The sequence below is a fragment of the Pan paniscus genome, chromosome 10 (genome assembly GCF_029289425.2).
Source record: "Pan paniscus chromosome 10, NHGRI_mPanPan1-v2.0_pri, whole genome shotgun sequence".
In the NCBI taxonomy this organism is placed as follows: Eukaryota; Metazoa; Chordata; class Mammalia; order Primates; family Hominidae; genus Pan; species Pan paniscus.
The window spans coordinates 37,388,062-37,396,798 of NC_073259.2; positions in this window are offsets into that span (position 1 = coordinate 37,388,062).

The window sequence follows — 8,737 nt, forward strand, 5'->3', positions numbered from 1 at the left end:
GGTGCACACTGCAAGCTCTCAGTGGATCTACCATTCTGGGGTCTGGAGGATGGTGGCCCTCTTCTCACAGCTCTGCTAAGCAGTGCCCCAGCACCCCACATTTCCCTTCCACACTGTCCTAGCAGAGGTTCTCCATGAGAGACCTGCCCCTGCAGCAAACTTCTGCCTGGACATCCAGGCATTTGCATACATGCTGTGAAATCTAGGCAAAGGTACCCAAACCCCAATGCTTGACTTCTGTGCACTGGCAGGCTCAACACCATGTGGAAGCTGCCAAGGCTTGAGGCTTGCACCCTCTGAAGCCACAGCCCGAGCTCTACATTGGCCCCTTTCAGCTGTGGCTGCAGCAGCTGGGATACAGGGCACCAAGTCCCTAGGCTGCATACAGCACGGGGACCCTGGGCCTGGCCCATGAGACCACTTTTTCCTCCTAGGCCTCCTGGCCTATGATGGGAGGGGCTTCCGTGAAGACCTCTGACATGCCCTGGAGACATTTTCCCCATTGTCTTGGGGATTAACATTTGGCTTCTTCTTCCTTAGGCAAATTTCTGTAGCCAGCTTGGATTTCTCCTCAGAAAATGAGATTTTCTTTTCTATTGCATTGTCAGGCTGCAAATTTTGTGAACTTTTATGATCTTTTTCTCTTTTAAAACTGAATGCCTTTAACAGCACCCAAATCACCTCTTGAATGCTTTGCTGCTTAGAAATTTCTTCTGCCAGATACCCTAAATCATCTCTCTCAAGTTCAGAGTTCCACAAATCTCTAGGGCAGGGGCAAAATACTGCCAGTCTCTCTGCTAAAATGTAATGAATCACCTTTGCTCCAGTTCCCAACAAGTTCCTCATCTCCATCTGAGAGAACCTCAGCCTGGATTTCATTGTCAATGTCATTATCAGCATTTTGGTCAAAGCCATTCAACAAGTCTCTAGAAAGTTCCAAATTTTCCCACATTTTCCTGTCTTCTTCTGAGCCCTCCAAACTGTTACAACCTCTGCCTGTTACCCAGTTCCAAAGTAGCTTCCACATTTTGGGTGGCCTTAGAGAGCAGTGGCAGGAAGAGGCAGGTGCCTTCCTGGAGGCCAGGGATGAGAGGCATGACCTGAGAATGGATTTGAAGAGGAAAGTTATCCCTGCCTTCTCCCAGCCATTCTTGCCACCGAGATGAGGAGGAATTGTTTTCTTTCCATGGATGCTGGAGTAACCACAGGTCACAGAAATAGACCTAAGGACGAGGCAGCAAGGAGATGTCAATAGGCACTGACAGGCCCCAGGTCCCTTCCCTGGGACAACTGAGGCCTCTCCCCCTCACCTGTGCCTTCTGTGGCCCTCAGGGACTGATCCTCACTTAAAAGTCATTGCACTTTTCCTGTGCCATCTCTCAGGTCCTCCACCATATCCCAACACACCCCCTCCTCCAGTGGCAGGGAAAGGAATGGAGATTTGGAACCCACAGGAAGGAAACACCCAGGGCTGCTGGGAGGGGGAATGGAAGGACTTCTACAGTGCCCCCATGGGATCCTTCACTCCTTCTGCCCCAAAAAACTATTATAGCAGGAGAGGATCTGTTCCTGTCCACTCTTTCGGCTTCTCCTTCTCATCCTAGACAGCCTGACCATGACCCAGTTTTCTGAGGAGTGATTGATTCTGGGTGCTGAGCGGGATGAGGAATCTCAGGCTCAGAGAGGGATTTCCACCTAATGTGGCTGGAAACCATATGTAGCTTCCCAATAAGGTCTTTCTGTGCTCAGAAGGTCATGGACCAGAAGTGTCAGTACAGCAGCTTTGTAGAGACAGTTCTGACCCTTGTACTTAGAGCAGAGGGGTGTGTTTGCTATGGAGAGTGTGTGGGGGCTGCTGTGTGTGAGCCTGTGTCAATACACGTTTGCACCCACATAAACATCTGTGTGGGCACAGCAATGCAGAGAGAAATTTGTGGACTAGGGAAGCATTGCTGAGTCACAGTAGTTTCCTACTGGGCAGGACTTGGGGTTTGCAACTGCATGCATGAGTACTTGCAAAGGCAGTTCAAAATAGTAGAGAGATGAAGCCAGGATAAAAAAAAAAATGTTGCAGAAAGACAGTGATCAGGGAGGAAAGTGAAGACTTTCTGCCAAAATGCCTGAGGGCTTCTCTGCCTACCTCAGCCCTATGTGTTCTTAAATCCTCCTGTCTGAACAGAGGCCAGACTCTCATTTCACCCCAGCCTACCTGGGTCTGTCCTCTGCAAAGCCATGTGGCTCTACCTGGTGGTCCTCCAGGGCCTGTACTACCTTCTGTGCTCATACCGGGAGAGGCAGGTGGTGAGCCAGCTGAGAGACACGTAGTGTTCATCATAAGCTGTGATTCATGCTTCAGGTACCTGCTGGCGAGAAAGCTGGATGCACGAGGCTTGCCGGAGCTGCATGTAGGACAGAGAAGGGGACCAAGCAGTTGAAGGGCCAGACTTCAGACAGGCTGGAGACAGTGACTACGGACATCACCAAGACAGAGAGCATTGCTGCAGCTGCCCAGTGGGTGAAGGAGTGTGTGGGGGACAGAGGGACCACCTCAATCCCTCCTAGTGCCTGTTTGTTTCTCCTCTCTCTGTGTCACTAGGGGAGACCTAGTGTCTGCTAACTGGGAACATTCCCAAGACTTTTATTTTCAGGGGCTTGAGCTTTCCATCTTCCAGAGCAGAAGTCCTAGAGTGGTTGTGGCTGGGCCCAGGGTTAGAGGAGTCCAGGCTGTGGTTAGAGCCCAGTCTCTGGATAACGTTGGGTCCTGACGGTTGGCATGAGACCATCGGGGATGGGGCTGGGCAGGATCCAGGCTTCTGATCTCAGCATTCTCTTACTGGTTCCTTCACACTTGTCCCTGTTGAGGGCTTTAAGATGATCTCCACTTGATTCACGAGGACACTGGGGCTTGGAGAGCTGAAGGGACTTCACATCAAACACCGAGTGATGAATCCTGTTCCTTTTGGGGAAAGGGAGATCATTGATTGCTTTGTTCTGATTGTAAATGGAAAACATGAAGAAATTATAGAAGAGGATAAGATTGGATAGATAGGAGGATAAGATAGGATTTCTCATTGGAGAAATCATAGAAGAGGATAAGGGTGAAACAACATTCCCCCTAATCCCAGCCTCCAGGGTTAATTTCCCTCTACTTTACACATTCTGGGGTCAGCATTTTCATCATCAAGTTTCTTCCCCAACATAACAATCAAGGTCTCCATATTCCAGCATGTGGAGAGGCCATAATTTGTTAAAGGGATTCTATATTGTTGAATGCCAAAGTTTGTTATCCACTTTTCCTGGCATAAATAACATCTCAGTAGCGATTCTCTACCAAGGTTTGTTGACAGGCTTAGCAGTGCGATTCAAGAAAAGTAAAACTATTGAATCAAAGAATCCTCATTCCTTCAAGTCCAGGAAAGGTTTCTGAGTAGGGGAAGGGCCACCATTGCAGGCCTTATTGTTTTTCCAATATTCCTAGGGTGAATCTCCATCTCCTGTACCCCCCAGCCCTCACCCACTCACACCCCTGCCCCTGCTGGCCTGGAGTCCGTAGTTCTGTAGCTCTGACTACTCCCGATCTTTCATGCTATTAGTTTGCTCCCCTATGTCTTCTGTAGAGTCTTCCCCAAAGCTTGCTGGACCCTATGGGGATAGGGCAGAGGTGGCCTTATGAGATGGTGGGAGGAAAGGGTGGTACTTCCTGGGGCAGAGAGTGCAGTCTGGACACCTGTGTGGCATGAGACCTCTTTCCCTCCTCCCCTCCTGCTCTGGCCATTCAGTCCACAGTGAGCTTTGGGATTCCCAGGTACACAAGGTGACCTTTTCTTCCAGGACAGATATTGCTTTGACATTGATGCAGGTTGTAGCACAGCTTGTCCCCTGATGCCCAGTGCAGGCCTGCTCTCTAACTTCCCCCAGTCTTAGGATTTAAGTGTATCTCTCTTAACCAGGATGCAGAAAGCAATTATTTATGTGTTTTTCTTATTCTTTCCTTCCATTTTCCTTTCTCTTCTGTCCTTTCCCCTTGGTTTCTCTGTCTTACCCCATTCCTGTCTTCCTGTTTTCCTGTCTCTGTCTCTCTCCCTTGGAGAGATATTTGTTGGGCCCTGGAGGCATGGGGAGAGCATCTGAGTCCATACAATATACTCTGGTGGCCCTTGGAAGAGTACCCAATAAACTCAGCCTAGGACAACAACAGGGTTTTGGCTCTGACCTAAAAGCTCTGACACCTGAGAGAGGGGCAAGAGAGCCAGAACCATTGTTGCCAGTTCTCATAGGGGTTGTGACCCAGTCAGCCCTGGTGGCCATGGCAGCCTCCTAAGCTGGGGAGGGTCCTGGCAGTGGGATCTGAGCTGGAGATTGAGGATCCCCACCTGGCAGCCTTGACCAGAAATGAGGGAATGACTTTTATCTTCAGCCCAGGCCTAGGGGGAGCCTCAGCTGCCTGCCTGTGCTGTGGGGTCCTCATGAGGTGAAGCACAGGGCCAGGCCTGTGGAGGAGGCTGGGCAGGTGGGCGCATATGGGCTCGTGGAGGCCCTGGACAGGAGCTGTGCCTCATGCTGTTGGCAGTGGAACTCCCAAAAAAGGGATTTGCTCAGGGGAGATCTTTGGTCTAATCGGCTTCTAGACACCCACTTACTGCAGGGAACCCAGTGGCTGTGAGTGTGGGGAGCCAGACTGAAGGCAGAGGGACACTCCTTAGAGGACAGCTGCCATCACCCAGCTCAGAGGCCAGGGAGATTCCTGGGGCAGGAGAAGAAGGGAGGGGACTGAGGACTGCAGAGGAGGTAGAATGTGGAATTCTGGTGATCCATTGGATGTGAGGGGCATAGGAGGTGATAGCACTGAGGTGCTGCCTTGCTCTTGAATTGGTAGGATTTAGGGCTAGTAAGCTTTGGTATGTAAAATATGGAAACCCCAGAGAGAGGCAAGGCCACCATCATAACTTTTATCTGCTATCTGCTGCCCTTCCCAACTCTCCAAACTTTCTTGCATCTCCCACTGCCATTGCATGCTGGGTTTGTATTGGGTTTCTTTGTTTTTTGTGTTTTGCCTCCCAAGATTTCTGAAGTCCTTGCCCTTCTGTGTGTCTGCCATGCAGGAGGGAGCTCTCCCACTTTGGAGTGAAGGTGTCTGTGATTGAACCTGGTCACTTCAAGACCAATATGAGAAGCTCTGAAAGGCATTTACAGGACCTCAAGGAGCTGTCGGACCAGGTCAGCCCCAAGGTCAAGGAGACCTATTGGTTGAAGTTTCTGACATCCCGTGAGTGAGTTCTGGACAGTGGGGCAAGAAACAAATCCTTGTCTGGAAGTCCAGGTCCATCATTAGTGTCTCCAACAGTATGAGAGTCTGTCGTCCTCCAGATTCTGCCTCCCCAAAAAAGTGAGGACATTTATCCCCATTCCCAGGGTGCCATGTGGTCAACTGTTCACCTAAAGGAAGCATCCAAGCTTTCTATAATTGGGACCACTGCCTCATCCGAATCCCTCATTATTTTGAAGAGGAAACTAAAGTCAGAGACAGTGGCTACCAGTGGGCTCATGGGCAGCTGGGTTTAGAGATAGCTGATTTTCATATTCTTAGGCTGTTAGTAGAGACTTTCAATTTATGAGTCCAGATATCTCAAAAAGAGAGGCAGAGGGGGCTTAGAGTGAAACGGATGTTCCTTGGGTGAAGGTTGGGGCACTCTCTGGGGAATATGGATGGATTAGACTTGAGGCATATCATTTGGGGGGCCTGGAATTCTTAGACACTGTCCTCCTAATTCAGAGCTCTAAATGGGAGGGAAGGGATGTGCTAGAACTTTAAAGATCTTTCCTCATCCTTAACATGCATCAGAAAAGCATCTAGAAGGCTTTGGGCAAAATGCAGTACGAATCTATCCTTGTTGACCCACTGCATGGAGCACTCGCTACTCAGCTGGCTAAGACACCAATCTTCTCTACCTCCCCATGAGTGACATGCCTACCTTCCTATGGACGTCACGCTCCACTGGGGCTCTCCAAGGCTGGCTAAGCCCCTGTGAATCCAAGACTGGGGTGCATGGTTGGGTGGAGCTGGGTGATCTGGGTGAGGTGATGTGTCTTGGGGAGAGTAATGGTGTGGTGGGAGGGAGCACTCTTGCCATCTGGATGCCTATCCCAGCTTCTTCCTCATGCCCTCCACAGAATTCCACTGAGATATCACTCAGGACTGGCAACATAGGAGGAAAGAACCAAGGTGTTCTGCTAAAGATTGGGACCCAGTAACGCTCATAGGTGTCCTGGTGCCTTTGAGTCTCTTGGCCAATTCTGAGGAGTCTACACAATGGGAGCGTGTGAGGAGGGGAAGGATCCGCAGCCCACACCTTCTCTGCCTCCTGCTTCTTCCCCAGGTGTGCATCAACCTGGCCAGTCTATTACACTCTCTCCATGATGGAAATGGCCTGGAGGAAGTGGATGGGGGCTCCTCTGAATATACCTGTGGATAAGGTGTGGGGTGACAGGGCAGCCATCAGCCTGACCCCTAGACCTCAGGTGCCAGCTCTGGGGGCATTGGCTGGCAGTGGTGTTCTCGATAGGGATTCTGACAGAGGACACAGGAACCAATGTTTGACCCTCTTAAAACCATGACCCTCAAAAAACCATCTGGTTACTTTAGTTCTAGAGCAAAAGCTAAAAAGTGCAGCCATGTGCAGCAAGTTGCCTTCTAGTCTGAGGGGAGCATGGGCTGTGAACAAGAGGGAGGAGGAGGCAGGTGCCTTCATGGGGATCTGGGGATAAGAGGGATGAACTCAGGAGGAAATTGAAGAGAGAAGTTCGATTATCCCTGCCCTGTCTCAGCCCTTTCTGCCACCAAGGTGAGGGGCAATTGTTTCCTTTCCAGGAGTGAATCAAGTAGCCTGGGGTCACAGGAGTGCACAGAGGGACAAGGAAGCAATGACATGTCACAAAGGCACTGGCAGGCCTCTTTGTAGCACTTTGTAGCGACCTCTTTGTAGCACTCAGTGACCGGCCCTCACTTTAACATCATTGCACTTGGGAGGGGTGCTGTTTCATGGGATGAGAAATAGAGTGGTGGGAGCGAGCTCTCAAGTTCAGGGTCATGTACCTCACTTCCCTCACCTCTGTTCTAGTTTTTTTCTGGGACGTTATTCAGGACTCTGGTGATATTAGGAGGAAAGAACCACATTTTGCTGCTTAGGAAGGGAGACCCAATCACAGATAATGGCATCCCACTTCCTTGGGCTCTGAGCTTCATGGCCCACCTGTCACCCTGAAGAATCCACACTTGTGGAAGGTCTTGAGCAACTGGGGGTGGGTGAGCCCACACCTGCTCTTCCTCCTGTCTACCTCATCAGGGTGTGTCTTGGACCTCAGCAGTCTATGCTCTCCCACTGGAGGGAAACGGCCTGGCAGAGGAGAGGGCTCCTCTCCTCTGAGATACCTGTGTGCATGGGGTGGGGATGGGGAGTGCAGCTACCAACCTGACCTATCAGACCTTAGGGGCCAGCTTGGCAAGGAATGCTGTCATCTGAGAGAAGGAGGCATTTCTAGCCCTGGGAAGAAGAGCCTTCTATGTGGTCCTACCGCCCTCACACCCCCCACCCTCATGGACTGTGTGTTTAGTTTGAGGCCAGGGGAACACTGCCAGCATAGAGGCCCAGGAGGTGCTGAGTCAGGCCCAGGCCTGTGCTGGGGCAGTTCTGAGTTATCCTTATGCTAAGTCAGACCCAACTCCTGGACCTCACCTGTGTCCTCAAGAACTGGGATACCCAATGCCCCGGACCTGCTCAGTCTTGAGTGACATGGTCTGACCTGTTCCAGCCAAGACTTCTCTGTTCATTCACCCAGGAGGCAGACAGAGACTGGGAGATTGTTCCCAGATCCCGCATAGGAGGTGCTCTGCCTCGGGGTGGTTATGAAGTAGGTGTGGTTTGCTTTCTACCATTTCCCATCTCCATCCCCTCTAAGCTTTAGGTCTGCTCTTTGGGGGTGGGTTCATAATCTGGCCCCCTCCCCTACTTTGTTAAGGAACGGCCAAACTCTGCGGGGCTTTCCCAAGGTGACACCTGCTTTATGTGATTCCACGCTGGTCAGACTTGGCAAATGGTGGATCACAGAGATACATCCTTTGTCCCTTCACACTAGAGAACTTTGTGTTCTCATTTCTGTGTCGGACTCGCTAAGCCATGAAGGTGTGAGCTGGGACCAGGCTCATCCCAAGGAATGGTGACCCTAGATGTTGATCCAAAGAACCACAGAGGCTCCAGCATCATTCCCTGCATCTTATGCAATTCTGGGTGTGGCCCCTCACTACTCACACCTCTGGTTTCCTTATTTCCTTTCCTTTACCACCTTACCTCTTAGCTTTCTGTAAATTATTTGCTAAATTGCCCAAAATCTCTGTTTCTCCTCCAAGTCCCGACCCTGAGAATTTTCTATGTCTCTGGCCCCAGTTCTCTGCTCCTCCTATATCTCATCCCCTCTTACAGTCAAGGCCTCTGCCCAGACAATTCCCTCAGCTGCCCAGTGAACTCATGATCCCTCCTCATCATCTTGCCCAGGGCTGCTTACTGGTGACCTGAGTATGACCCCCACAGGGCGTCAGGCCTGAGTCCCCCAGGTCTTTCTGCTTTCTGGTGGCTAAGCTTCACATGCCAGCCTCCCCTATAGGAGGGCCCTGCTGCCTCTAGCCTCAGGACAATGGAGGTACATCCACCCTAGGAGAAATCCATTGCTTTTCATCTTCTCT